The 24,197-nt window shown below is 45.9% G+C and overlaps 1 protein-coding gene across 1 annotated transcript in view; it reads right to left on the reverse strand.

Annotated features, from left to right (window-relative positions):
• The window catches only part of LOC115470042 (inactive heparanase-2-like), a 260,196-nt gene that overhangs the window by 215,540 nt on the left and 20,459 nt on the right, over positions 1-24,197 (reverse strand). The gene's annotated exons all lie outside the window — the stretch shown is intronic.

Here is a 24,197-nt window from a genome sequence, read left to right on the forward strand (position 1 = left end):
TCATTCTTTTTTTTTATTTTTAGCAGCTCAACTGCGGAATAATCTTCCTGTGAATTTGCATGTAATGAGATCTTATTTTTCTTTTCATAAAGCTTTGAAAATGTATTTGTTTGATAAATTTAGCTAGTTATATTGCTTTTGATGTTTTTTAAAACTTTTAAAAGCCTTTATAATTCCTGAAGTTCTGTATCAGAATTCTCTTCTTATTGTATCTCGCCTTGAATCTCATTTTGAGGGAGTTGGCAGGTGATAAATCCTTTATAACATAACATAATATAACATAATATAACATAACAAGATACTTAGGCAGAGAATTCCATAATAATGGTCCTAATATATAAAATGCAGAATCACATATGCAGTCAAAATGAACCTTACCTTTAAGGTACCCCTGTTACCTTAGACGGTGGCAGGATAAATAATAACTTATTGTCCACCAAACATAAGGAGCAGCAAGGAGTGTGATGAATGAGAATATTGAGCAACACTGCAGTCTGTGAAGAGTGTAGGAGACATTCTCAGTGGCTCTAGCATCATTGGTTCCATTCAGCAAAATGGATCTGGCTGACTCAAGGCCCACATGATTTTCAAAATGAAGCTGGCCTCAGATTAATTAACACCATTTTGCCATATGTAACCACAGGGCAGAAGTGATTGGGGACTGCTTCTCTTCCCTTTGCAATCAGCTGATGGGATAAGATGCTGGGATGGAGGGATTCAGTGGCATGGATGAGACAGTACCAAAGCTGGGGGACCCTTTAATAGTTTTGAAGGTACACTTTTTGTTTTTAGTGTGTAATATTAGAGGGAAAAAGAGGGAAACAAGAAATAAAAATCTGTCAATAGTGTGGCACAACTGATTTAGAGGCCCTTTTACTAAGGCATAATAGACCTAAAGCAGGCCTATTGCATGATAGAAGAGAACTACCACAGGACACAAAGAGGCATCCCACAGTAGTGTTCCACTTAGTGCGTGCTAATCCTCGACTGGAAAATATTTTTTTATTTTCCAGCATGGGAGGCATGCCCATGAGCAGAGAATAGGCATGCCTGTGCTAATCTCCTAAATAGGTGGCGGTAAGGGCTTCCATGGTAATGGCCACATACTAATGGGAAAATTAACATGTGGCCATTACAAAAAAAATGGCAAGGTGGCCATTTTACCATCACACTAAAAGTGGCCGCAGTGTGTGGAAAACCCATGTGCTGACACCAGCACTGGTCACTTTTTAGCATGACTTGGTAAACAGACCCCTTAGTGATTTAGGGTTGGATTTGGTAAATGGTGCTCAAATTTCTGTTGGCCAGCTGGCGTAGCTCCGTAGCTTGCTCCAAAGGGAGAGAGTCTGCCAGAGTCAGTGTACTATTCACTAGAAACTCCAAGTAAAGGCTTGTGTAGAGCTGGTAGGACTAGATACGGGCAACAAGCATTGAGAACTGAAAAGTCTTTCTCCCAAATGAATCCAGAGTCCTAACCTCTCTTCCTGGGGGTACTGTGGCATTTGAGAGTGGATTTGTTCAAAAGCACATGGTTCAGAACAAGATATCTTTCAAAGATATCATCAAAGGTATCCCGATAGCGAGGTTGCAAGAGAGACCATAGTAGACCAGGTATCTTTAAATAAAAAGTACACAAAAGATAATATCACGTTCATTGTCAATTTAAATCTTGAATGTGACTGTTGGGCACACTGGATGGACCATTCAGGTCTTTATCTGCCATCATTTACTATGTTACTTATGTTACTATATATATTCCAATCAGTAATTCTTTCTCCTCTCCTGTGCAAAATTTAAGGACAACAGATATATATTCCCAAAACCAATATATTCTAATCAGTAAATTCAAAATAAAATGTTTCCTATCTTTGTTGTCTGGGCATTTCATTTTTCTAATCATGTTGGGTTTGATCTTTTTTTTTTCTGCTTTCATTGCCTCCTTGTTCTCTTTTTTTTCAGGGGCTCCTTTCCATTTTCTGTTGCATCTTTTGTATGGGTGATATCTATAAATGGTTAGTTTTGTGCATACCATGACAGTAATGAAACTCACTCCTAAGCCATGATACATGGAGTATGTTATCAGTCTCTCAAATTTCTTGCTGATGCTCACCATAGTACTTGTATTATGCCAAACAGAGCTTCCTTCTGGAGTTCATAGGATGTAACATGTGCAGTGCCATTAAAAAGTTGTATATAGACATTTTTAGTCAAAACATCTAGAGCCTGTGATGTATTTTACAAATGCAGGAACAAATATACAAGCCTAATATAAAATCAACATATCTCTGCCTCCTGACCAAGGCATTCAAAAACATATAGCACATCAACGGTGATGTCTTCAAAATATTTAATGTAAAGCATCGAAAACAGGTATACCCAAGGGTTCCCATGAGGCAGAAAATGGCTCACACTATCATGCCCTGCCCCCATTGGACAAGTTCATAGCATCTGCGTGATCTCCAGTGCATCCCTGGTGTCCATTCAGTGCCTGCAGGGGAAAACATCTAGTACTACCTGTGGTAACATTACAAAACATATAAAGGCATATTTTGAAAGCACTTAGACTTAAAAAGTTACATAGTGTGTGCAAAACATTAGTGCTGTCAAACGTTTTGCATTAACCTGGGGTGCAAAACATTTATTTATTTATTTAAATTTTGCTGATACTTTTTTTAGCAATAGCTCAAAACCTGTCAGGCTCCCAATCTAATCTTGCACCTGAGATAAAATCATAAGAAGCAGCTGTGGGATTTGAACCAAGCACCCTTGGATGCCAAGCCCATTGCTCTAACCACTAACTTAATTTTGTACTCAGTTCTATAATGCAAAATGTTTGTCCTGCTCCGGGATGCAATATTTATTTATTTATTTATTGCATTTGTATCCCACATTCCCCCACCTATTTGCAGGCTCAATGTGGCTTACATAGATTTGATAACATTGTCATAACAGAATATTGGATACAATTAGTAATGTGTAGCGATAAAGGAAGGGGAGAGGGAAGAAGGAAGAGAGTTGTTAGGATAGTTATGGAAGGTGTGCGTTCATAGTTGAGTGGACTTAGTGAGGTTATAGGTTCTCATTGTAGGCCTTGTTGAAGAAGAATGTTTTCAGAGATTTTCGAAAGATAGATGTTTCTTTGATTGCTTTCAGGTCTGTAGGTAATGCATTCCATATCTGCGTGCTCTTGTAAGAGAAGGTAGTGGCGTGCCTCAGCTTGTATTTAAGATCTTTGCAGCTGAGGTAGTGCAGGTTGAGAAATTTGCAGGATGATCTTGTGGCGTTTCTGGGAGGTAGGTCCACTAGGTTTAGCATGTAGATTGGGGCGTCTGCATGAATGATTTTGTGTACAATCGTGCAGATCTTGAACGCAATGCGTTCCTTAAGTGGGAGCCAGTGAAGTTTCTCTCTTAGGGGTTTTGCGCTTTCATATTTGGTTTTTCCAAATATGAGTCTGGCGGTTGTATTCTGGGCAGTTTTGAGTTTTTTTGATTGTCTGTTCTTTGCACTCGGCGTATAGTGCATTTCAGTAGTCCAGATGGCTTATTACCATTGACTGTACCAGGGTACAGAAGATGTGTCTCGGGAAGAAAGGTTTTACTCTTTTAAGTTTCCACATGGTGTAAAACATCTTTTTTGCCGTGTTTTTCATGTGGGTATCAAGAGTGAGGTTTCAGTCAATGGTGACTCAGAGAATTTTCAGGTTTTGTGAGACCGGAAGAGAACAGTATGGTGTGATTATGGCGTTGAAGTTTTTTGTGTTATGTTGTGAGGTGAGTACAAGACATTGTGTTTTTTCTGCGTTAAGTTTTAATTGGAATGCATCTGCCCAGGTGTGCATTATTTGGAGGCTTTGGTTGATCTCGTTGGTGATTTCATTTAGATCTTGTTTGAATGGGATGTAAATTGTGATGTCATCTGCATAAATGTAGGGGTTGAGGTTTTGATTGGCTAGTAGTAAGGTTTACGAGTGAGAAGAGTTTGTGTGTATCCTTGTAGTTTGGTCCTATTTTGGTTTTGTAATAGGTCCTTTTTGTTTGTCTGATAGTGTATTTGTATTTTCTTTGTAGTTGCTTCCATTCTTTGTGTATGTTTTCATCTTTTTTCTTGCTCCATGCTCTTTCCAATCTTCTGACTTGTATATATATATATATTTGCACCTCATAATAGGGTGAAAAAGTTTTCACCTTGGAGGTCAGTGGAGTTGTAGCTTAGTGGTTAGAGCAATGGGCTTGATATCCAAGGAACCATGCATGACTCAACTACCCCTCAAAGCCATACAAAATATTTAACAGCTTGGGACAAACAAATAGGATCTAGAACAGAAAGAAAAATATAGTAGATGGCATGGATGGGCAGAATGAATGGTCTTTCTCCACAAAAGCAAGGAGGGACTTGGAAACTACAGGCTGGTTGGTCTGGCCTCTTTGGTTAGTAAATTAATGGAAATGCTTTTAAAGTAGAGCATAGTGAGGTTTATGGAATCCACTGGATTGCAGGACCAGAGGCAGCATGGTTTTACTAGAAATAAAATCTGGTTAATTTCTTTGACTGGGTGACCAAACAATTGGATTAAGGGGGAGCACTAGGTGTGATACACCAACAGGCTCATTTTCAAAAGAGAAAAAACATCCAAAAGGTGACATAAGTCTGCATTTGGACATTTTTCTCACAAAAACATCCAAATCAGTATTTTTGAAACCTCTTTTTAGACATTTTTCTCTGAAGTCCGTCAGAATTACATCCAAATCTCAAGGGGGCGCTTCAGGGGTGTGTTCAGGTTGGGGCTTGGTCATTCCTAATACTTAGATGTTTTTCAGCCATAATGGAACAAAACAAAAAAGTCCAGGACTAAAACTTGGATGTTTTGAGCTAGAACTGTTTTTTATCACAAATAACTGCAATGGGAATTGAACCCACTATCCCAGGATCGATATCCACTGCACTAACCACTAGACTACTCCCCCAGTGGTCACTAACCCTCTCCTATGATCCAAAAAATATGATTAAAAATATTACTTGCCAGCCTCTGATGTTATACTCAGGTCCATTAGAATAGCATGCAGGTCCCTGGAGTAGTCTAGTAGTGGTGCAGTGCACTGCAGACAGGTGGACCCAGGCTTCTACCTCCCCCTACCTGTTACATTTGTGGAGGAAACTGTGAGTCCTCCAAAACCCACCAGAAACCCACTGTACCTACACATTGGTGCTCCCTTCACCTGTAAGGGCTATGGTAGTGGTGTACAGTTGGGGGTAGTGGGTTTTTGGGGGCTCAGCAGACAAGGTAAGGGAGCAATGGTGAGATGTGTACTGGAAGCATTTTATAAATTCCACTGCAGTGCCCCCAAGGATGCCCTTGTTTTCCTGGGATGTCACTTTTTCCACTATTCTACCCGATGCCAAGCTTTCTATTTTTTTTTAATAACATCTGAGCCTTGTGTTTATTGTTTATCAGTAGATTTGGGCTTTGAATTCAGATCTATAGATAAAAAGGAGGTCTTTACATACATCTAAATATCAGAGTGCTATTTTTCCATACTTCATAGCAATGTAGCATGATACCAGAGTTGTTTAAATATTTTGTTAGATCAGATACAAAGATAAAAGGTTCTGCTGCAAAGAGATTTCAAGTTCCTCTTTTCCTCCCACCTGGAAGACTGAACAAAAGCTTGGCTGGGTGTGACTATCCATGCATCAGCACAGAGACTGCAGTAACAAAAGACTCCACCAAAGACTCAGACTGAAAGCCCATCTACCTATTCACAGACAATGATTCAGGCTGGGGCTAAACAAAAGACACTGATCACCTATAGAAATACAGCTGGCTACCTCAGACAAATCTTATCAGATGTGTATCTGCACCCCCCCCCCCCCCCCCATCAACTATCAGGCAAGGCACCAGCACATGTGCAGACAAAAGGCTTATAGCATGTGACCATACTTCCATGCAAACTACAATACTCAGGACTCAATAGCCCCTACGTTTTTCCATAGGAACATTATAAAGGCCAGGAGCACGCTCCTCTCTTGGCTTCTTCTCTTCTCTTTTGCTGCTCTTTTCTTCCCCCCCCCCCCCCCAACCAGGGGCTGCTGAAAGGATCTCTGGGCTCCTGTTGATCATCACTAAGCTGGATAACAGACACTTCAACAATTCTGCAACAAAGACTTTGTAAGTTAACTTATGATTCAGACCTGTTATCTTGTCACAAATTTCTCCTGTAAACAAGATTCTTAAAAAACTACCTCTCGCTTGTAATATTATTACATTACCTGTATTGTAAATAAACCTTTTTAAAGTTGCATATATGGTCTTTTATGTTCGGAGCACGTGTTCTTAAACCTTGCAGTGCAGGTTAATGTAATTTCACAAATATAATATTTAATTCCCCCTTTTTCTTACATATTCTTATCTTATTACCTTATAGGTAATTGGTGGAGAATAGAATATAGAATCAAAATATATATATATATATTTCAACACAAATAACATTTTAATGTAACAGCAAGACTGTGCATTCCCTAATTACCTGTCTCAATACAATTGAAGCTTTTACCTCCTCAGTGCATGTAAATGGTTTCATCCCTGGGTGGATTCTCTGATGCCCTGTGAGGCTCTCTTGCCAACCAAAGCTTTTACCACACTCAGAACATGTAAATGGGTTTACTCCTGTGTGTATTCTCTGGTGCGTTGTGAGGTTTTTTCTAACCAAAGCTTTAACTACACTCTATACATGCAAATGGTTTCTCTCCTGTGTGGACTCTGTGATGCACTTTGAGATTTACATTACACATTTGGCCGTTTTTTGTTTGAAAATGGACCAAAAAAATAAAACGTCCAAATCACAAAACGTTTTTCCAAACAGCATTTTCAAAAGGGAAAGATAGACATTTTTGTTGTTGTTGTTGAAAATGACCTACTTTTCTGGTCTGAATTTGGATGTTTTTTGTAAAACATCCAAATTCAGACTTAGATGTCATATTGAAAATGCCCCTCCACGTAACTTTGTAAGTCTATGTGCTTTGAAGATGAGCACCTTAGATTTTAGCAATGCCTTTGACGTGGTTCTACATAGGTGACTTATAAATAAAATGAGTGCTCTCAGTATGGATCCTAATATGACTGACTGAGTTAGAAATTGGTTGAGTGGAAGGTGAAACAGGGATGAAGTAAATGGAGCTCACTATGAGGAAAGGGATATTACTAGTGGTGTGCTGCAAGGATCAGTTCTTTGTCCAATTATTTCTAACTTTTGTGAATGATATTGTGCAAGGGCTGTCTGGTAAGGCTTGCCTCTTTGTGGATGATATCAAAATCTGCAATAGGGTAGACACCCCTCATGGTGAAGCTTGAAGAATGGTCTAGAATTTGGAAGCTAAGATTTAATGCTAAAAATTGCAAGTTTGTGCAAACCCGAAGCAGCGATACATGTAGTGGGTGAAGTACTTATGTGCACAAAAGAAGAGGGGGACTTGGGGGGGGGGGGGTATGATCATAGACGATTTTAAGGTGGCCAAACCGGTAGAAAAGTTGATGGCAAAAGCCAGAAGGTATGATCCGTGAACATGTTGGCCCATGTGAACCATTGCAACTAGTGATTTGACCTGCTAATGGGCCGACAGTAGATTAATAGACCTGAATAGTATCAGGAACTCCTTGTTGAAAAATCTCCCCCCTCCTTTTATTTTGCTGTTATGAGTTAAGGACAAGTTTATGTTAGCTGTTAATCAAGAGTTCATTATCTTGTGTTGAAGTAAGGAATGTGTATGGGTGTCCTGTCTTTGATGTTTTTTCTGTTGGTGAGCCCTCGAGTTTCCCTGAGCCCCACAAGGCCTCAGGGGGCAGCCGAGCACCCCGAATCTTCACCCGCGGCGACCGCCGTTCACCGAGGGTTGAGCCCTCAGCTGCAGGTGGCCAGCAGGACTGCTGGAACCGCGGGGTGACGGCTGGCCTGGCTGGAAGTCAGCACGCAGTCTTTTAGGGGAGGACTAGTAGAGGCGGCTTATGGCTCCAAGAGGAACTTCAGGCTCCAGAGGCCCTAGCAAGAAGGCTAGCTGAAAACACAGTCTCTGCAGGTGGCTAGCAAGACGGCTAGCCGAAGAGGAACAATGTCTCTGGAGCTGGCTAGCGAGGACGGCTAGCGGAAGAAAACACAGTCTCCGCAGGGGGCTAGCAGGACAGCTAGCTGAAGAGGAGCAATGTCGCTGGAGATGGCTAGCAAGGACGGCTAGCGGAAGGAAACACAGTCTCCGCAGGGGGGCTAGCTGGACGGCTAGCTGAAGAGGAGCAAGGTCTCTGGAGATGGCTAGCAATGACGGCTAGCTGAAGAGGAGCAAGGTCTCTGGAGATGGCTAGCAAGGACGGCTAGCGGAAGGAACACAGTCTCCGCAGGGCGCTAGCAGGACGGCTAGCTGAAGAGGAGCAAGGTCTCTGGAGATGGCTAGCAAGGACGGCTAGCGGAAGGAACACAGTCTCCGCAGGGGGCTAGCAGGACGGCTAGCTGAAGAGGAGCAAGGTCTCTGGAGATGGCTAGCAAGGACGGCTAGCGGAAGGAACACAGTCTCCGCAGGGGGCTAGCAGGACGGCTAGCTGAAGAAAACACAGTCTCCACAGGGGGCTAGCAGGACGGCTAGCTGAAGAGGAGCAAGGTCTCTGGAGATGGCTAGCAAGGACGGCTAGCGGAAGGAAACACAGTCTCCACAGGGGGCTAGCAGGACGAGACCCCTGTGTCGGCTTCAGACAAACGAAACGGAAGCACTGGACCCCTTCCGCTTCTTAGTTTAAATCCCCCGCTCGTCCTTCCTCTGATAACAGCTGGAGCCAATCCTCTTCGCCCAGGCAGGCAGAGGGACCCGGATTGGTCCTCCCGTCCGGCGGGCAGAGTCTCCCCGTGGATGCGCCAATCCGGCACGAGTGGGCGGAGCTATCTCGCTGGTCCTGCTCCAGCGAGGAGGACGAAGACGCCGGCACCGCCATCTTGGCCGGCGGATCTCCTTCTCCGAGGCCGGCGCTTGCTCCTCTGGATCGCCGGCCTCGGAGCAGCTTGCGGCAGCGCCGATCCCTTCGGCAGCCTCTCCCTGCCGTCCCGGATCCCACGGGCGCCCCTGGTTCCTGCTCTTTCCCGCGGACCGCCAGGTAAGGGCCCGGAACGGGACAATGGGAATTGGGGGGAGGTGGGTGGGAGAGAAGTGGGAGGGGAAGAGGGAGCCGGGAAAGTTGGTGGTGTGCAAGGAAGGAGTGTGTGTTGTGGATTGACAGGGTGCGGAGAAAGGAAATGTGGTTGATCAGGGAAACACGCTGGGAGGGGGGTAGGAATAGGACATGGGAGGGAAGGGATGGGCAGAGGGAACAAAGGTTGCAACCGCTCCGATTGGAGGAACATACACAGAAGTACAAGTGGCAAACCCCGGAATCACAAAACAGGCGGTTCCAGAGACAAAGGGAGAAGAGAGAGATCCTGGGAGTCTGGCTGGGAGGCGCTCAGGAGGCAACAAAAAAATCAGATTACCTTAATTGGCTGTTTGATATAACTCATGGCTAGTCTCAAGATAGTAACGCTGAATGTTGATGGAGTACGTTCCCCGGTGAAGCGGACCAAAATATTGCAAGCGCACAAGCGGCAGAAAGCTGACATAGCTATGATACAGGAAACTCACTTAAGCAAATTAGAACACCTCAAACTGAAGAGGGATTGGGTTGGAGAAGTGTTTTTTGCCTCATACAATGGGAGACAGCGAGAAGTAGCCATACTGATTAGGAAAACACTAACTTTTGACATGCATAAGCTATATCAAGACCCAGAAGGGAGATTTCCAGTGGTGTGCTGGAGCAGGCTCTCTCAGGCTCTCGAGAGCCGTTTGTTAAGTTTTTAAGAATTTTGGGAGCCGGTTCTCCATGGCTACTTTAACAAATGGATCCCAAAATGTGGGCTTGGGCCCCTCCTGAATTCTCTTTTACTTTGCTGGTGAGAGAGATCCCCCTGTTAACAATTTACCAGCACACCCCTGGAGATTTCTCATAGTGGCGGGGCTGCTGCAGGGCAAAAACGTGGTGCTTTGCAATGTTTACGCACCTAATGTCTACTCTCACAAATTTTTTACAACATTGATAGCCAAATTAGTCGTGTTTGACAATTATTATTTAATTGTTGGGGGAGATTTTAATATTATCAGTGATCCCTCGATTGACTGCAAACCCCCCAGAAAAGTGGGAAGAGACCATGATGACAAGGGAGTGAATCTAGTAATGCGGGAGTTAGAGCTTGTAGACATATGGCGTCATCAGCATTCGGAGGAGGCTGACTATACTTTTTTTTCTCATCCCCATGGAGTGCATTCGAGACTGGATTATCTACTGGTCTCCCATTCAGCGAGTATGGCTGCCTTAAGAACAGGGATTGGGGTGCCGGATGTGTCTGATCATGCCCTAGTGTGGGTGGAATTCAATTGGGGGAATAGAGAGGGCCTGGTAAGATGGAGGATGAACCCAGCATTATATTAAAGTAGGGCTTTTCAAACTTATCTGAGAAAGTGCTGGATGGATTACATAGAGGAGAATGATGTGAAATCAGTGAGCCCGAGAATGTTCTGGGAAGCTGCAAAAGCTGTACTATAAGGAAAAATCATAGCTTATGTCGCCTCGCAGAACAAGAGCCGCAGACAAAAAATAGATACCCTTACAGTGAAGTTGAGGGATGCTCGTAGAGACCTTATTGGGCTACCCTCTGAGGCTAATAAAACAGCATATGTGCAGTGCAGGAAAGAAATGCAAGAGATCCTGGATGAAAGTGCAACTTATAACATTAAGCTTTATAAATACAAATTGCACCAGTGGGGTAACAAAACTGGCAAACTGTTGGCATCTTTGGTGAAGTCCAGGACAACCCGGAAATTTATCAGCAAACTTAGAATGGGAGACGGGAAAGTCAGCATAGTGTCCAGAGACATACAAAGGGAGTTTGTGAACTATTACTCGTCCTTATATAAGGAAGCCCCTTTTTCAGAGGACAAGTGTGAGGATTTATTTGCAGGAGTTGAGCTCCCGTCCCTAACGATGGAGCAATTGCACGCGCTGAATGCGCCAATACAAGGGAAGGAGGTTCAAAAGGTAATCAAACGATTGAAATTGGCAAAGGCGCCAGGCCCAGATGGGTTGGGGGTGGAATACTATAAAATCCTCCAGGATGTAATAGTAGCGCCCTTTGTTTCTATGTGTGATGAAGTCAGGGAGACAGGGACTTTGGGAACGGTACTCAACCATGCACACATTGTAGTAATCCCCAAACCAGGAAGGGATGATGAATTGGTGGGTTCATACAGACCTATTTCCCTGCTAAACCAAGATGTCAAAATACTGGCAGCAATACTAGCAGACCGTCTGGGGAGGGATGATCCCCAGCCTGGTGAATCCTAACCAGGTGGGATTTGTCCAGGGACGTTTTGCATCGGCAAACATCCTAAAAGTGTGCCGCATCTTGATGGAGAGGAGAGGGATAGCAGGAGACGCTATAGTGACCAGCCTAGACGCCGAAAAAGCGTTTGATAAAGTGGTGTGGCAATATATGTTCTGGATAATGAAACGGTTCGGTATCCGGGGGGAATTTCTTGAATGGGTCCAAGCCTTGTATAATGGACCAACGGCACAGATTATAATTAATGACTCCCTGACTGAGGCATTCTCTCTGGGGGGAGGTACTAGGCAGGGGTGTCCGCTGTCACCCCTCCTATATATTTTGACACTAGAGCCCCTAGCGGCCAGGATATGACAGGACATCAGGCTGAAGGGAATTAAAGTGGGAGGAGAGGAGCACAGAATCAATTTGTTCGCAGATGACATGTTGCTCTTGCTGGATGAGGCAACCCGCACGCTGCCCGTGGTGATGGGTATCATTCAATCATTTGGGGAATTTGCGGGCCTCAGCATAAATTTTGAAAAATCAGAGGCCTTGCAGGTTAACACTCCGAGTGCAATTGCAGAATCACAGAACTTTCCATTGAAGTGGGCGCAAAGAGGCATTAAGTACTTAGGGGTTTACCTTAGTGCGGACCAGTCATGGGCTTACAAACAAAACGTGATAAATAAGTTGGAAGAAGTAAAACGTTTGTGTCAATGCTGGAAAGATCTACCACTAAATTTTATGGGAAGAATAGCTCTGGTTAAGATGGTGATGGTGCCTAAGTTAATATATCCATTGCAGATGCTTCCACTGTGGCACTTTTATTTGGCATGCGAAACGCCCCAGAATATCTTTTGTAAAATTGACTAGGGATATAGGACAGGGGGGCCTCAGACTACCAGACCTGAGAAGGTACAATGTGGCAGCCCTATTACGCTGGATCCATGAGCTGATCACAGGACAGGGATTTTATGCCCTCCCGGGATTCTGGGAGAGCTGGTGTGGTTTAAATGACCCCTTTACAGTATTAGAATCATGGGTAGTGCAGGGTGCAAAAAAGACAGTGGACAACCCGTATGTGGCAGCATTGCAGCTGGCATGGAGATGGTGGAGAGGGCAGGGAGGAGCGATGAGGGAACCAGTCCCTTTTTGCCGCTGGTAGGAAACATGGCTTTCCCGGCAGGGATGGGAAGATCAGTGTTTCAGAGTTGGCGGGATAAGGGGTGCAGATTCATAGGACAATTTAGGAAGGATGGAGATGATGTCTTCCCCACTTTTGACATGGTCAGACATGAACTGCAGATCCCTCGTTCCCAATTTTTTGCATATTTGCAAGCGCGAGACTATATTTTGAGTATGGAACGGAGGAGCAAAAACCTCACCTGCTTTACACAACTAGATCATATATTTATGCGGATGACGCCTCTATGTAATAAAATGGCAGGGTGGTACCAGGTGATGAGGGAACTACTACTACTACTTAGCATTTCTATAGTGCTGCCAGGGTTACGCAGCGCTGTACAAGTTTAGCATGGGGAAGGACAGTCCCTGCTCAAGAGAGCTTACAATCTAAAGGTTACAAACTATGTAGTCAGTGTAGGTAACTTACAACTTATGTAGTCAATGTAGGTAGCTTACAATCTAAAGGTTATAAACTATGTAGGGAAGGTGGTTAGGCGCCAAAAGCAAGGGAGAAGAGATGGGCTTTGAGTAAGGACTTGAAGATGGGCAGGGAGGGCGCATGGCGTATGGGCTCGGGAAGTCTGTTCCAGGCATAAGGTGATGCGAGGCAGAAGGGGCGGAGTCTGGAGTTAGCGGTGGTAGAGAAGGGTACAGATAGTAGTGATTTGTCCTGAGAGCGGAGGTTACGGGTGGGAACATACGGGGAGAGGAGGGTAGAGAGGTAAAGGGGGGGCTGCAGATTGAGTGCACTTGAAGGTCAATAGGAGAAGCTTGAACTGTATACGGTAGCGGATCGGGAGCCAGTGAAGCGACTTGAGGAGAGGGGTGATATGAGAGTATCTATTCACGCGGTAGATAAGACGTGCAGCGGAATTTTGGACAGATTGAAGGGGGGATAGATGGCTAAGCGGGAGGCCAGCGAGAAGAAGGTTGCAATAGTCAAAACGAGAGGTAACGAGCGAGTGGACGAGGGTTCGGGTGCAGAGAGGAATGGGCGAATTTTGCTAATATTAAAGAGGAAGAAGCGACAGGTCTTAGCTGTCTGCTGGATATGGGCAGAGAAGGAGAGGGAGGAGTCGAAGATGATTCCGAGATTGCGGGCTGAAGAGACGGGGAGGATGAGGGCGTTGTCAACAGAGACGGAAAGTGGGGGAAGAGGAGAAGAGGGTTTGGGTGGAAAGACAAGGAGCTCGGTCTTTGCCATGTTCAGTTTCAGATGCCGGTTGGACATCCAGGCAGCGATGTCTGAGAGGCAGGCCGAAACTTTGGCCTGGGTTTCGACTGTGATGTCGGGAGTGGAGAGATAAAGCTGGGTGTCATCAGCATAGAGATGGTACTGGAAACCATGTGATGAGATCAGCGAGCCCAGGGAAGAGGTGTAGATCGAGAAAAGAAGCGGTCCAAGGACAGATCCTTGAGGAACCCCAACAGAGAGCGGGATGGGGGTGGAAGAAGAGCCATTAGAAAATACTCTGAAGGTGCGTTGGGAAAGGTACGAAGAGAACCAGGAGAGGACGGAGCCCTGGAACTCGAATGAGGACAGTGTGTCAAGAAGTAAATTATGATTAACGGTGTCAAAGGCGGCCAATAGGTCGAGGAGGATGAGGATGGAATAGTGACCTTTGGATTTGGCAAGGAACAGGTCATTGCAGACTTTAGAGAGTGCTGTTTCTGTCGAGTGTAGTGGGCGAAAGCCGGATTGAAGCGGATCGAGGACGGCCTGAGAGGAGAGGAAATCAAGGCAGCAGCTGTGGACAGCGCATTCAAGTAATTTGGAGAGGAAGGGTAGAAGAGAGATGGGGCGGTAGTTGGAGGGACAGGTGACTACAGCATGCTTGAAGGTGTCAGGGACAGTAGCAGTGGAGAGAGAGAGGTTGATGATGTGACAGATTGAGGGGATAACTGTAGGAGAGATGTTGTTAAGCAGATTGGTGGGAATTAATATGATCGAGTACTTCCACTCTACTGGGCGTTGCAGAACCTCCTCCACTAGCCCTAACGCTCTGACCCATATGGTACACTTAGCAGAGGAGTGGAGTAGGGATGTAGTAGAAGAAGTTACAGTAGAGCGATTGGGTGCGATATTTAGAAATCTCGGCAAGCTCACTCCAAATGCAGCACTGCAGGATATACAATATCGAATTCTTAACAGGGTCCACATCACTAAGGTAAAGGGGAAGCAGTTGGGAATGTGGGAAGATGACAAGTGCAATAAGTGCAAGAAAAATGCAGGAACATTTTTACACTCATTCATGGAATGCCCAACACTTCACACGCTATGGGTCGGAGCGTTAGGGCTAGTGGAGGAGGTTCTGCAACGCCCAGTAGAGTGGAAGTACTCGATCATATTAATGGGGTGTGGAGAATCACTTCGAGAACAAAAACTGGGGGCAGCTCACTGCAAATTTGTGTTATTGGCAATGATGTTGCTTAAGAAGTGTGTGCTGAAAGCGTGGGTAGATGCCGAGCCACCACACCTAGATGTATGGAAAAACTGTATGGTTGAAATGGCCCACTGGGTAAGCTTATCACTCAGGTTTTCTGCCTCAGGGAGGAACCGCCAACACAAAGACATCTGGGGGAGAGCACTCAAAATACTTTCACCGCAAGATTCAGCAATGAGTACTTAAAGGGGTCTGCATGTAATAGGGCAGGAGCAACCTTTGGGGAAGGGGGGGTAGGGAGACGGGAGGAAAGGGGGTGTAAATGATAAAATGTATGAAGCCTAGAATGGTGGAGAGAAGAATATCTATGTACTATTGCTCCGTTTTATCACAGAATTGTGGTTGATTGGTTCTTGTTGACAACTGACTGTCTTTGTCTTCATACAATAAAAATATTTTAAAAAAAATATTCTGACCTCTAAGCAGGTAACTATCCAGATAAAGTTAGGACAGTATAAAGGATGTCCTAACTTAATGCAGGTACTGCTATGAATATTTCTGATACCTGGATAAGTGCTGGTGGTTGCATTATACCTGGATATTCAGTTGCCCCCCCCCCCCCCCCCCCCCCGTGAAAATGATCGCTCACCACTTGCCACACTGACAGGAATTGTCAGCAATATTCTTAGAAACAAATTGCTATACATTGCAAAATAAGATAGCAGATGTAAATTCTCAAAGTGGACATATTCCAAACACTAAAATGAAAATAAAATGATTTTTTTCTACCTTTGTTGTCTGGTGACTTTCTTTTTCTGATCATGCTGGCCCAGTATCTGATTCTGCTGCTATCTGTCCTCTTAAGTCCGTTTCCAGGGCGTCCTTTCCATTTATTTCTTTCCTTTCTTCTTACATTTCTGGTCCTCAGCTTCTGCCTATTTTCTTCATCCATGTGCAGTTTTTCTCCTCTCTTCCTTTTCCCTCATTTCGTCTCCTTCATCTCTCCTCCCTCCCCTCTATGTCCAGTAATTCCCCTCTCTCCCTGAGCCCTGCCCTCCCATCTATTCTCCTCTGTCCCCTCCATTCATCCCTATCCAGCAATTCCCCTCTCTCCCTTCCATGAACCCTGCCCTCGCATCCATGCTCCTCTCTCCCCTGCCCTCCCGCTCCCATGTCCCAACTGCCCGCCCTCTTCTCCCCCCCCTCCAACATTTATTTTATTTATTTTTGTTACATTTGTACCCTGCGCTTTCCCACTCATGGCAGGCTCAATGCAGCTTACATATTGTATACAGGTACTTATTTGTACCTGGGGCAATGGAGGGTTAAGTGACTTGCCCAGAGTCACAAGGAGCTGCCTGTGCCTGAAGTGGGAATCGAACTCAGTTCCCCAGGGTCACCACCCTAACCACTAGGCCACTGTTCCACTGCCTGCATGCACCTACTATGTCCTAAAGACTAAAGCGACCAGTGTCTGTCAGGGAGCTTACAGGTACTCCAGGCGCCCAGTAAGTCCCAAGATTGGTGTAAATCCTGTTACTACCTGTGGGTCATCTCAACCAACAAATCCTCCCCCCCCCCCCCCCCCCCCCCCACTACTTCTAGCCACATACAATCCTTTCATTTGATTTTGTATTGTGTCACCCCCGCTTAATCCAAAAAATTAGGCCTTGAACAGTCCTGGAAGGGTAAGGGCCAGCAGAACTCAAGTAAGTTTATCCCTGGACGTTTTCATTCTTATTACTGCCTCTGCAGTCCTCTCCAGATTTTCGTATAAAGGGGTGGAGGGGGAGAGAGCATTTCAACGACTTTTATCTCACTTTTCTTTTAAAAGATGAGACACACCTACTAGACAAACATGTGGAAGCCCCCACGAGTTGTTTCTCCTTCCCGATCCTAGAAGCTCACCCACCTCGGACGAAACAAGTGCTGGCACTGGTGCCGGTACCGCAACCGCTAGTGCCGATGGATCAGCTGCAGGCCGCTCCTGTTGCTCTCCCTGCTGTGGAGAGACCATGGGCCAGCTCGTCTCTTCCTCCACTGCCGCCGAGATCTCCTCCACTGCCCGGCTCAGTCCCGCCACCCAAGGCGAGCCTCTCTTTTCTGCTTCCCACTGAATCAGGGTGTAGAGATGCTGGAGTTCCTGCTGCGAGGCTGTGAAGCGATCCCCGAGGGCCTGGGCAGAAGGTGCTGGGACTGCTGTTGCTGGGGCTGCTGAATGCTGAATTTTCTTTTAAATTTACCTCCGTCCGGCAGCGCAGCGTCAGTGAAGGAGGCGGCGCTCCCGACATGTCTAGTCTTCCCTTCACTCAGAGTCCCGCCTTCTTCTGACATCATTTCCTTGACAGGGAGTTAAGATTTTCATTTTGTGAGTTCTTTGAGTCAGAGAAGTAGGTATCCTGGAGTTTCTGAGCCGGTGAGCTGACCTCGCCAACCGAGGAGATGTGGATGTGGAGAAGACCAAGGTACCCAACACAAGAGAGCAGCAATGCTAGCGGAGATTTGATACACCGGTAACATTATTGTGTGCACACAAATTGAAATCTATCTATCTATCTATCTATCTATCTATCTATCTATCTATCTATCTATCTATCTATCTATCTATCTATCTATCTATCAGATCTGAGTACAATAATTGGGGTTGTGTACATGTTTGATGTTTGAGATGGTTTGCGTTATTGCAGAAGTGGGGTTGGGGTCTTGATAACTGTAATTGTAGTTTTGAACATCTTATTGTCTTTCTAACTTATCACAAAGTATTTAACACCTTGCACTATTTTTATTTAATACTAGCAAACGTTAACAATTGGTACCAACATTTCGGAACATATCCAAATGTTTCTATTTATTTTACCATTTAATAAAATATTTAATATTTTTCTTGTCAAATCCCTTGGTTGCGTGGAGTTTATTTGGGAACCCTATTTGAAACTGTGATATTCCTATATATTTATTTCTTTACTTATTGTAATTACCCGCTCCACCACTAGGGGGTTTACACAAACTTCCTAGAAGGTCCTTCCTAGAAAAAATAAAAAAATAACACTCTGAGCATTGCAGTGAACAGAAGAACATTAATACACTTATTTGAAAACAAAGCAAGCTGGATTAGTACAGATTAGTCCTTCCCAGACACTTGATGCCAACAGAATACCCAGCCTTTTTCACACACATTCACAGGTAGACCCTCATGAATTATAGAATAAGTAACCATAAACTAAAAATAGAAATATGTAGACAAAAATTAAACTGAGCCCCAAAGAAGTCATACTCTGCATACAGTGCAAAACCAAAGAAACAGAAAGAGTGACATGTCCGTTTGAACCATGCAAAATATAAAGACAGCGGATGTAAATTTCAAAAACTTACATATTCCAGTTTCAATATTTAAAAAACTAAGGGCCCTGTTTACTAAGCCGCACTAGAGGCGCGTTAGTGTTTTTAGCGCGTGCTAACCATTAGTGTGCGCTAAAAATTATAGTGCACCTTAGTAAAGCCCTAAGCCTGTTTTCCGGGGGGGGGGGGGGGGATGCTTAGTAAATTGGGCAGAAGCACAACTTCACAGACCCTCACCAATTACAGAATGACCAAAAATGAAAAATTGTTCCATAGCCAGGCATCCCCTGCCCTTCCCTTTGCCTATACCCCCACCTCCCATAGGCCAGTCTCTCCCCTGCCCCTTCCTATGCACCCCACTCCCCCCAGTAGCCCAACATCAACCCTTCCCTTCCCTCATAGTCTGGCATCAACCCTGTCCTTTTCTATGTCCTCATCCTCTCCTCATACCTCAGCATTAACTCTACCTTTCTCTGTGCACTCCCTGTAGCCCGGCATCAACCCTGACCTTATCTAGGGCCCCACTCTCACGCTTCCCCATGCCCTCACCTCCTTGTAGCCTCACATCAACCCTGCTGTTCCCTATCCAGCTTATTTTCGAAGGAGAAAGGCAGCCATCTTCTGACACAAATCGGGAGATGGCCGGCCTTCTCCTAAGCCGGCTAAATCGGTATAATCGAAAGCCGATTTTGTCCGGCTTCAACTGCTTTCCGTCGCAGGGACAGCCAAAGTTCAAGGGGGCATGTTGGCAGTGTACCCAGTGGCGTACCAAGGGGGGGCGGTGGGGGCAGTCCACCCCTGGTGCACGCCGCTGGGGGGGTGCCACAGTGCGCGCCTGTCTGCTCCCAGTTTGCTATGCTCGCTAAATTCTCTCGTTTGCTGCAGCTCCTCCTTCTGTCCCGGAACAGGTTACTTCCTGTTCCGGGGTAGAGGGAGGGAGCTGCAGCAAACAAGAGAATTTAGCGAGCGTAGCGATCTGGGAGCAGACAGGTGCGCGCTGCGGCACCCCCCCCCCCCAGCAGTGTGCACCCGGAGGGGGTGTCATTTCGCGGGGGGGGGGCACGCTGCACCCGGGGGGGCGCATCAGCTTTCCCCCTGGGTGCCGTCGAGGCTAGGAACGCCACTGAGTGTACCGAAGGTGGGACGGGGGCGTGGTTAACAGATGGCCGTCCTCGGCCGATAATGAAAAAAGAAGGGCAGCCCTGATGAGCATTTGGTCGACTTTACTTGGTCCCTTTTTATTCATGACCAAGCCTTGAAAAGGTGCCCGAACTGACCAGATGACCACCGGAGGGAATCAGGGATCACCTCCCCTTACTCCCCCAGTGGTCACCAACCCCCTCCCACCCAAAAAAATAAAAAACATTTTTTTGCCAGCCTCTATGCCAGCCTCAAATGTCATACCCAGCTCCATCACAGCACTATGCAGGTCCCTGGAGCAGTTTTTAGTGGGTACTGCAGTGCACTTCAGGCAGGCGGACCCAGGCCCATCCCCCCCTACCTGTTACACTTGTGGTGGTAAATGGGAGCCCTCCAAAACCCACCCAAAACCCACTGTACCCACATCTAGGTGCCCCCTGTTACCCTTTAAGGGCTATAGTAGTGTTGTACAGTTGTGGGTTTCAAGGGGCTCAGCACCCAAGGTAAGGGAGCTATGCACCTGGGAGTAATTTGTGAAGTCCACTGCAGTGCCCCCTAGGGTGCCAGGTTGGTGTCCTGGCATGTGAGAGGGGACCAGTGCACTACAAATGCTGGCTCCTCCCATGACCAAATGGCTTGGATTTGCCCGGTTTTGAGATGGCCGCCATTAGTTTCCATTATCGGCGAAAACCAATGTCGGCCATCTCTAAGGGCGGCGAACTCTAAGGGTGGCCCAAATGTTGAGATTTGGCCGTCCCTGACCGTATTATCGAAACGAAAGATGGCCGCCCATCTTGTTTCGATAATACGTGCGGGTACGCCGCTTTACAGGGCCGTCATTAGAGATGGGCTCCCTTATAGATTGGTGCCCCCATTCGATTATGCCCCTCTATGCCTCCCACCTTCCCTATGCCACCATTCCCATCCCTTAGCCCAGCATCAAACCTGCCCTTCCCTATGCACCTGCCCACGCCTCCACCCCTGCTCTCCCCTATGCACCTGCCCTCACCCCATAACCCAACATCAACCCTATCATTCCTTACAGCCCCCATCCTCCCCCTGTAGCCTGACATTCACCCTGCTTCTTCCTTTTACCCCCTCCTACTCTGCATCTCCCATGCTCTTACTTATGCTCCTACATCAAAGCCCAGTATAAAATATTAAACTTTTATTTAATTTTTTACCTGGGCATTGCTGCAATTTTTGTTGCAGCAGACAGCAGCCCTCTGAAAAGAAAGCCCCCGCTGAGGCCTATGTCAACATGCACATAGTGTGGTGCTGCCATCTGTCTTTTACCTTTTGCCTGTTGTCAATTTCTCTGCGCTGGGGCTGGATGAAAGGCCCTGGATATTTTCAGCACACGTGGAGAAAGGGGGATGCTGGCTGTTCCAGGCAGGCAGCAAACCGACGCAAGAAGCCGCAGGGCACAGTTCCTGCAAATTTGGTCTCCGTATTGAAAATGGCTGCGGCAAGTTTCAGCAGCATTCTCGCGACATTGCTGTGGGAGCTTGCAGCAGTTTCACGAGATTTGCCATGGGAACTCACAGCAGCCTTTTTCTGTACAGAGACCAAATGGGCAGGAGCTGTGCCTCGCAGCTGCCTGCAAATCAGTTTGCTGTCTGTAAATTAGCCGGAGATGCATGGGTAGGATTTTAGGAGTGTCGCTCCTGCCCCACCTCACCACTGGACCACCAGAGGTGTAAGGTAGGCCCATGGAGGGAGGGTCAAGGAGGTTTGAGTTCGTGAGTGGAGTTTTCTAGTTAGGGGGAGCTGGGGACACAGCCGGCCTTGCAGAAGGGAGGGGAATGGTGATATCAAACGCAGGCTTGCAGCTAAATAGACCCAAACTTCCGGTCACAGCTCAGCTGTTTTTGGGACCAGAAGTTTGGGCCCAATCAGCTGCAAGACATATTGAAAATACTTTAAAAAAATACTTTCTTGAATTGTACTTCGTTACAAAGTACAAAAGTACTGTTTATTTGTAACGAGTTACAAGTAAAAAAGTATTGCAAGAAAAATGCAATTCGTTACAAGTAAAAGTACTGACAATTGTACTTAAGTACCGTAATGAAGTACACGTACTTCATTATTACCCATCTCTGATTGTATCTAGCACTGAATATCCCAGTATAAAAAGCCCACAGCAGCCAGCATTTAAAAAAAATGTTGACCATCATGGGCTGAATATTGACCCAAACAATTTTAGGGCCCTGTTTACTAAGCAGTGTTATAGGCACATTAACATTTTTAACATGCGTTAACCATGTACGTGCCTACAATATCCCTATAGGCGCCTACATGGCCAGTGCGTGCAAGCTAAGTGTAGGTTCTAAAAACACTAACGCACCTTAGTAAACAGGGCCCTTAGTTTCTTCATATTAAAGTTAATCTTATCCATGTCTAGGCTTTCATGACTGATCTTTTAGCCTCCGATTGTCTCAATACCTTTCCTGAAGTTTGTCCAGACATGGTCTGTTTCTAATCTACTTATCTCTTCCAGTAACAACTCTCTCTCCCTCACTTTCTAGAGGCTATGGCTATAAATTTCCTACTAAGAACTGCTTTCAAGTATATCCAGATCACCTGAGTCATTGAACTGTAGATATTCCTCAGTTCCTCCTTGCATATCGTTTCTATTCCCCCCCCTCCTCAGACTCACTATTTTACATGGAAATGCCTTTAATTACTTTGCTCTCCCCCACCCCCCCCCCCCCCACCACCAAGTCAGGTCCCAAACTTCCCTATCTATCTTCAAATCACTTCTCAAAACACATCTCTTTGCCACCTCCTTTGGCCAACCTCTGTCCAAACCCCTCCTCTTTCCTAAGGCTCTTTCTGTCCCCTCCCCTACAGTGTTTTAATTATTAGTTCACTATCACGGAGCTCATTTTCAAAAGAGAAAAACGTCCAAAAAGTAGCATAAATCTGCATTTGGACATTTTTCTTACAAAAACGTCCAAATTGGTATTTTCAAAACCAAACTTCAGATGTTTTTCTATGAAGTCCGTCAGAATTGTGTTCAAATCACAAGGGGGTGTGTCATGGGCATGGTAAGTGCGGGATCTGGGTGTTCCTAACTCTTGGATATTTTTGAGCAATAATGGAACAAATCAAAACCATCCAGGACTAAAACTAAGACGTTTTGAGCCAGACCTGATTTTATAACAAATAAGGCACAAAAGGGTGCCCTAAATGACCAGATGACCACTGGAGGGAATGAGGGGTGACCCCCCCCAGTGATCACTGGCCCCCTCCCACCCCCCACAAATGTGAATACAAATATGTTTTGCAACCTCTATGACAGCCTCAGATGTTAGATCCAGGCAGTGGCATAGCCAGACCTGACGTTTTGGGTGGGCCCAGAACTAATATGGGTGGACACCACGTATATAAGTATGAGTAGTGTTTCTTGGGATCCTACAAAATAAAGCCTTAGAATGTACTTGATGATGGACTTCTAAGTAGTCTGCCCAACAGCTGCCCTGCGTCAACATAAACCACATACATAATGGAAAAGAAAACAATATTTTTTAATATAGTTACATTATGCCATATCAAACTTGACCAGACATAAGTCTATTACATAAGTCTACTATAATGGTAAACATTTCTGTAGCCTAGTGTCAGCCCTGTCCTATCCCCTACCTTACCCATGGCATTAAATATAAAACTTTTTTTTAATGTCCTGAGCACTGCAATGTCCACCTCCACCCAGAAAACCGCCTACACTTGTTTTTTTAATTTTTTTATTTTAACTTGGGCACTGCAGAGATCATCCCCACCCAAAAACCCACCAACATGAGAAATACACACCTTTTAAAAATTTTAACCTGGGCAATATTAAAATGTATTGTTGGTGGGTTTCTGGGTGGGCTCTTCACTGCCTAGGGCAAAAAATATATATTTAATGATTAAATATACCATTTTGTGCTCTAGGCAGTGAACAGCCCGGCCTCATCCTTACCCAAAAGCCCACCAGTAGCCAGTGTTTTGATTACAAGAGCCTACCCCCCCCCCCCACCCAGAAGCCCCCCACCAGCCTAGAGTTAAAAAAATAAATATACCTTTTTTGCCCAATGAGAAGGGGGGGGGGGGGAGTCGAATCGATCAACAATGAACAAAGGTTGCCACTGATCGCATCCAGCGAGGGCACCAGTCCCGGTCTGGCACCCATGTCCTGGCACAGTGTGGAGATGAGGAGCCACACCGCAACAGAGCCGGAAGCCTTCCCATGCGGCACTGCATCCGGCTCCATCTATGCATTGTGGGGGGTGGGGGAAGGAACGAGACCATAGCGGTGTGGGCTTGCTGCATGCAGTGCTTGCGCCTTGTGTCATGAGAGACTTCCGAAATCCGGCGCATCTGAACCTGACCTGTGGTGCACTGCACTGAAAACCCCCCACCAAAAACAGTTAGGTAGAGAGGAGGACAAGGACAGGAAGAACTGCCGACTGCCGGCGCAGAAAGGCTGTGCACTTTGCTGCCGAAACTGAGTGGGCCTGAGTCAAGATTGGGTCTCGTGGGGCCACAGGGGAGTGCTAAGGCCTGGGGGGGGATCAACAAATGCTGATCCTGATCCAGCGAAGGCACTGTAGAGGAGCTGCAACACTAGCAGCAGCCGTCAGGCTTTCCCATGCGCTGCTGTGGCACCTTTGTGTGCAGGGGGCGCAGGGCGGGCAAGACAAGGCAGAGTGAAACCAAATGGTTGGACTTGGAGGGAGGGCAGTAGTGGTGTGGGGTGGGCATGTTCATGGTGCCA

The sequence above is a fragment of the Microcaecilia unicolor genome, chromosome 5 (assembly GCF_901765095.1).
Source record: "Microcaecilia unicolor chromosome 5, aMicUni1.1, whole genome shotgun sequence".
NCBI lineage: Eukaryota > Metazoa > Chordata > Amphibia > Gymnophiona > Siphonopidae > Microcaecilia > Microcaecilia unicolor.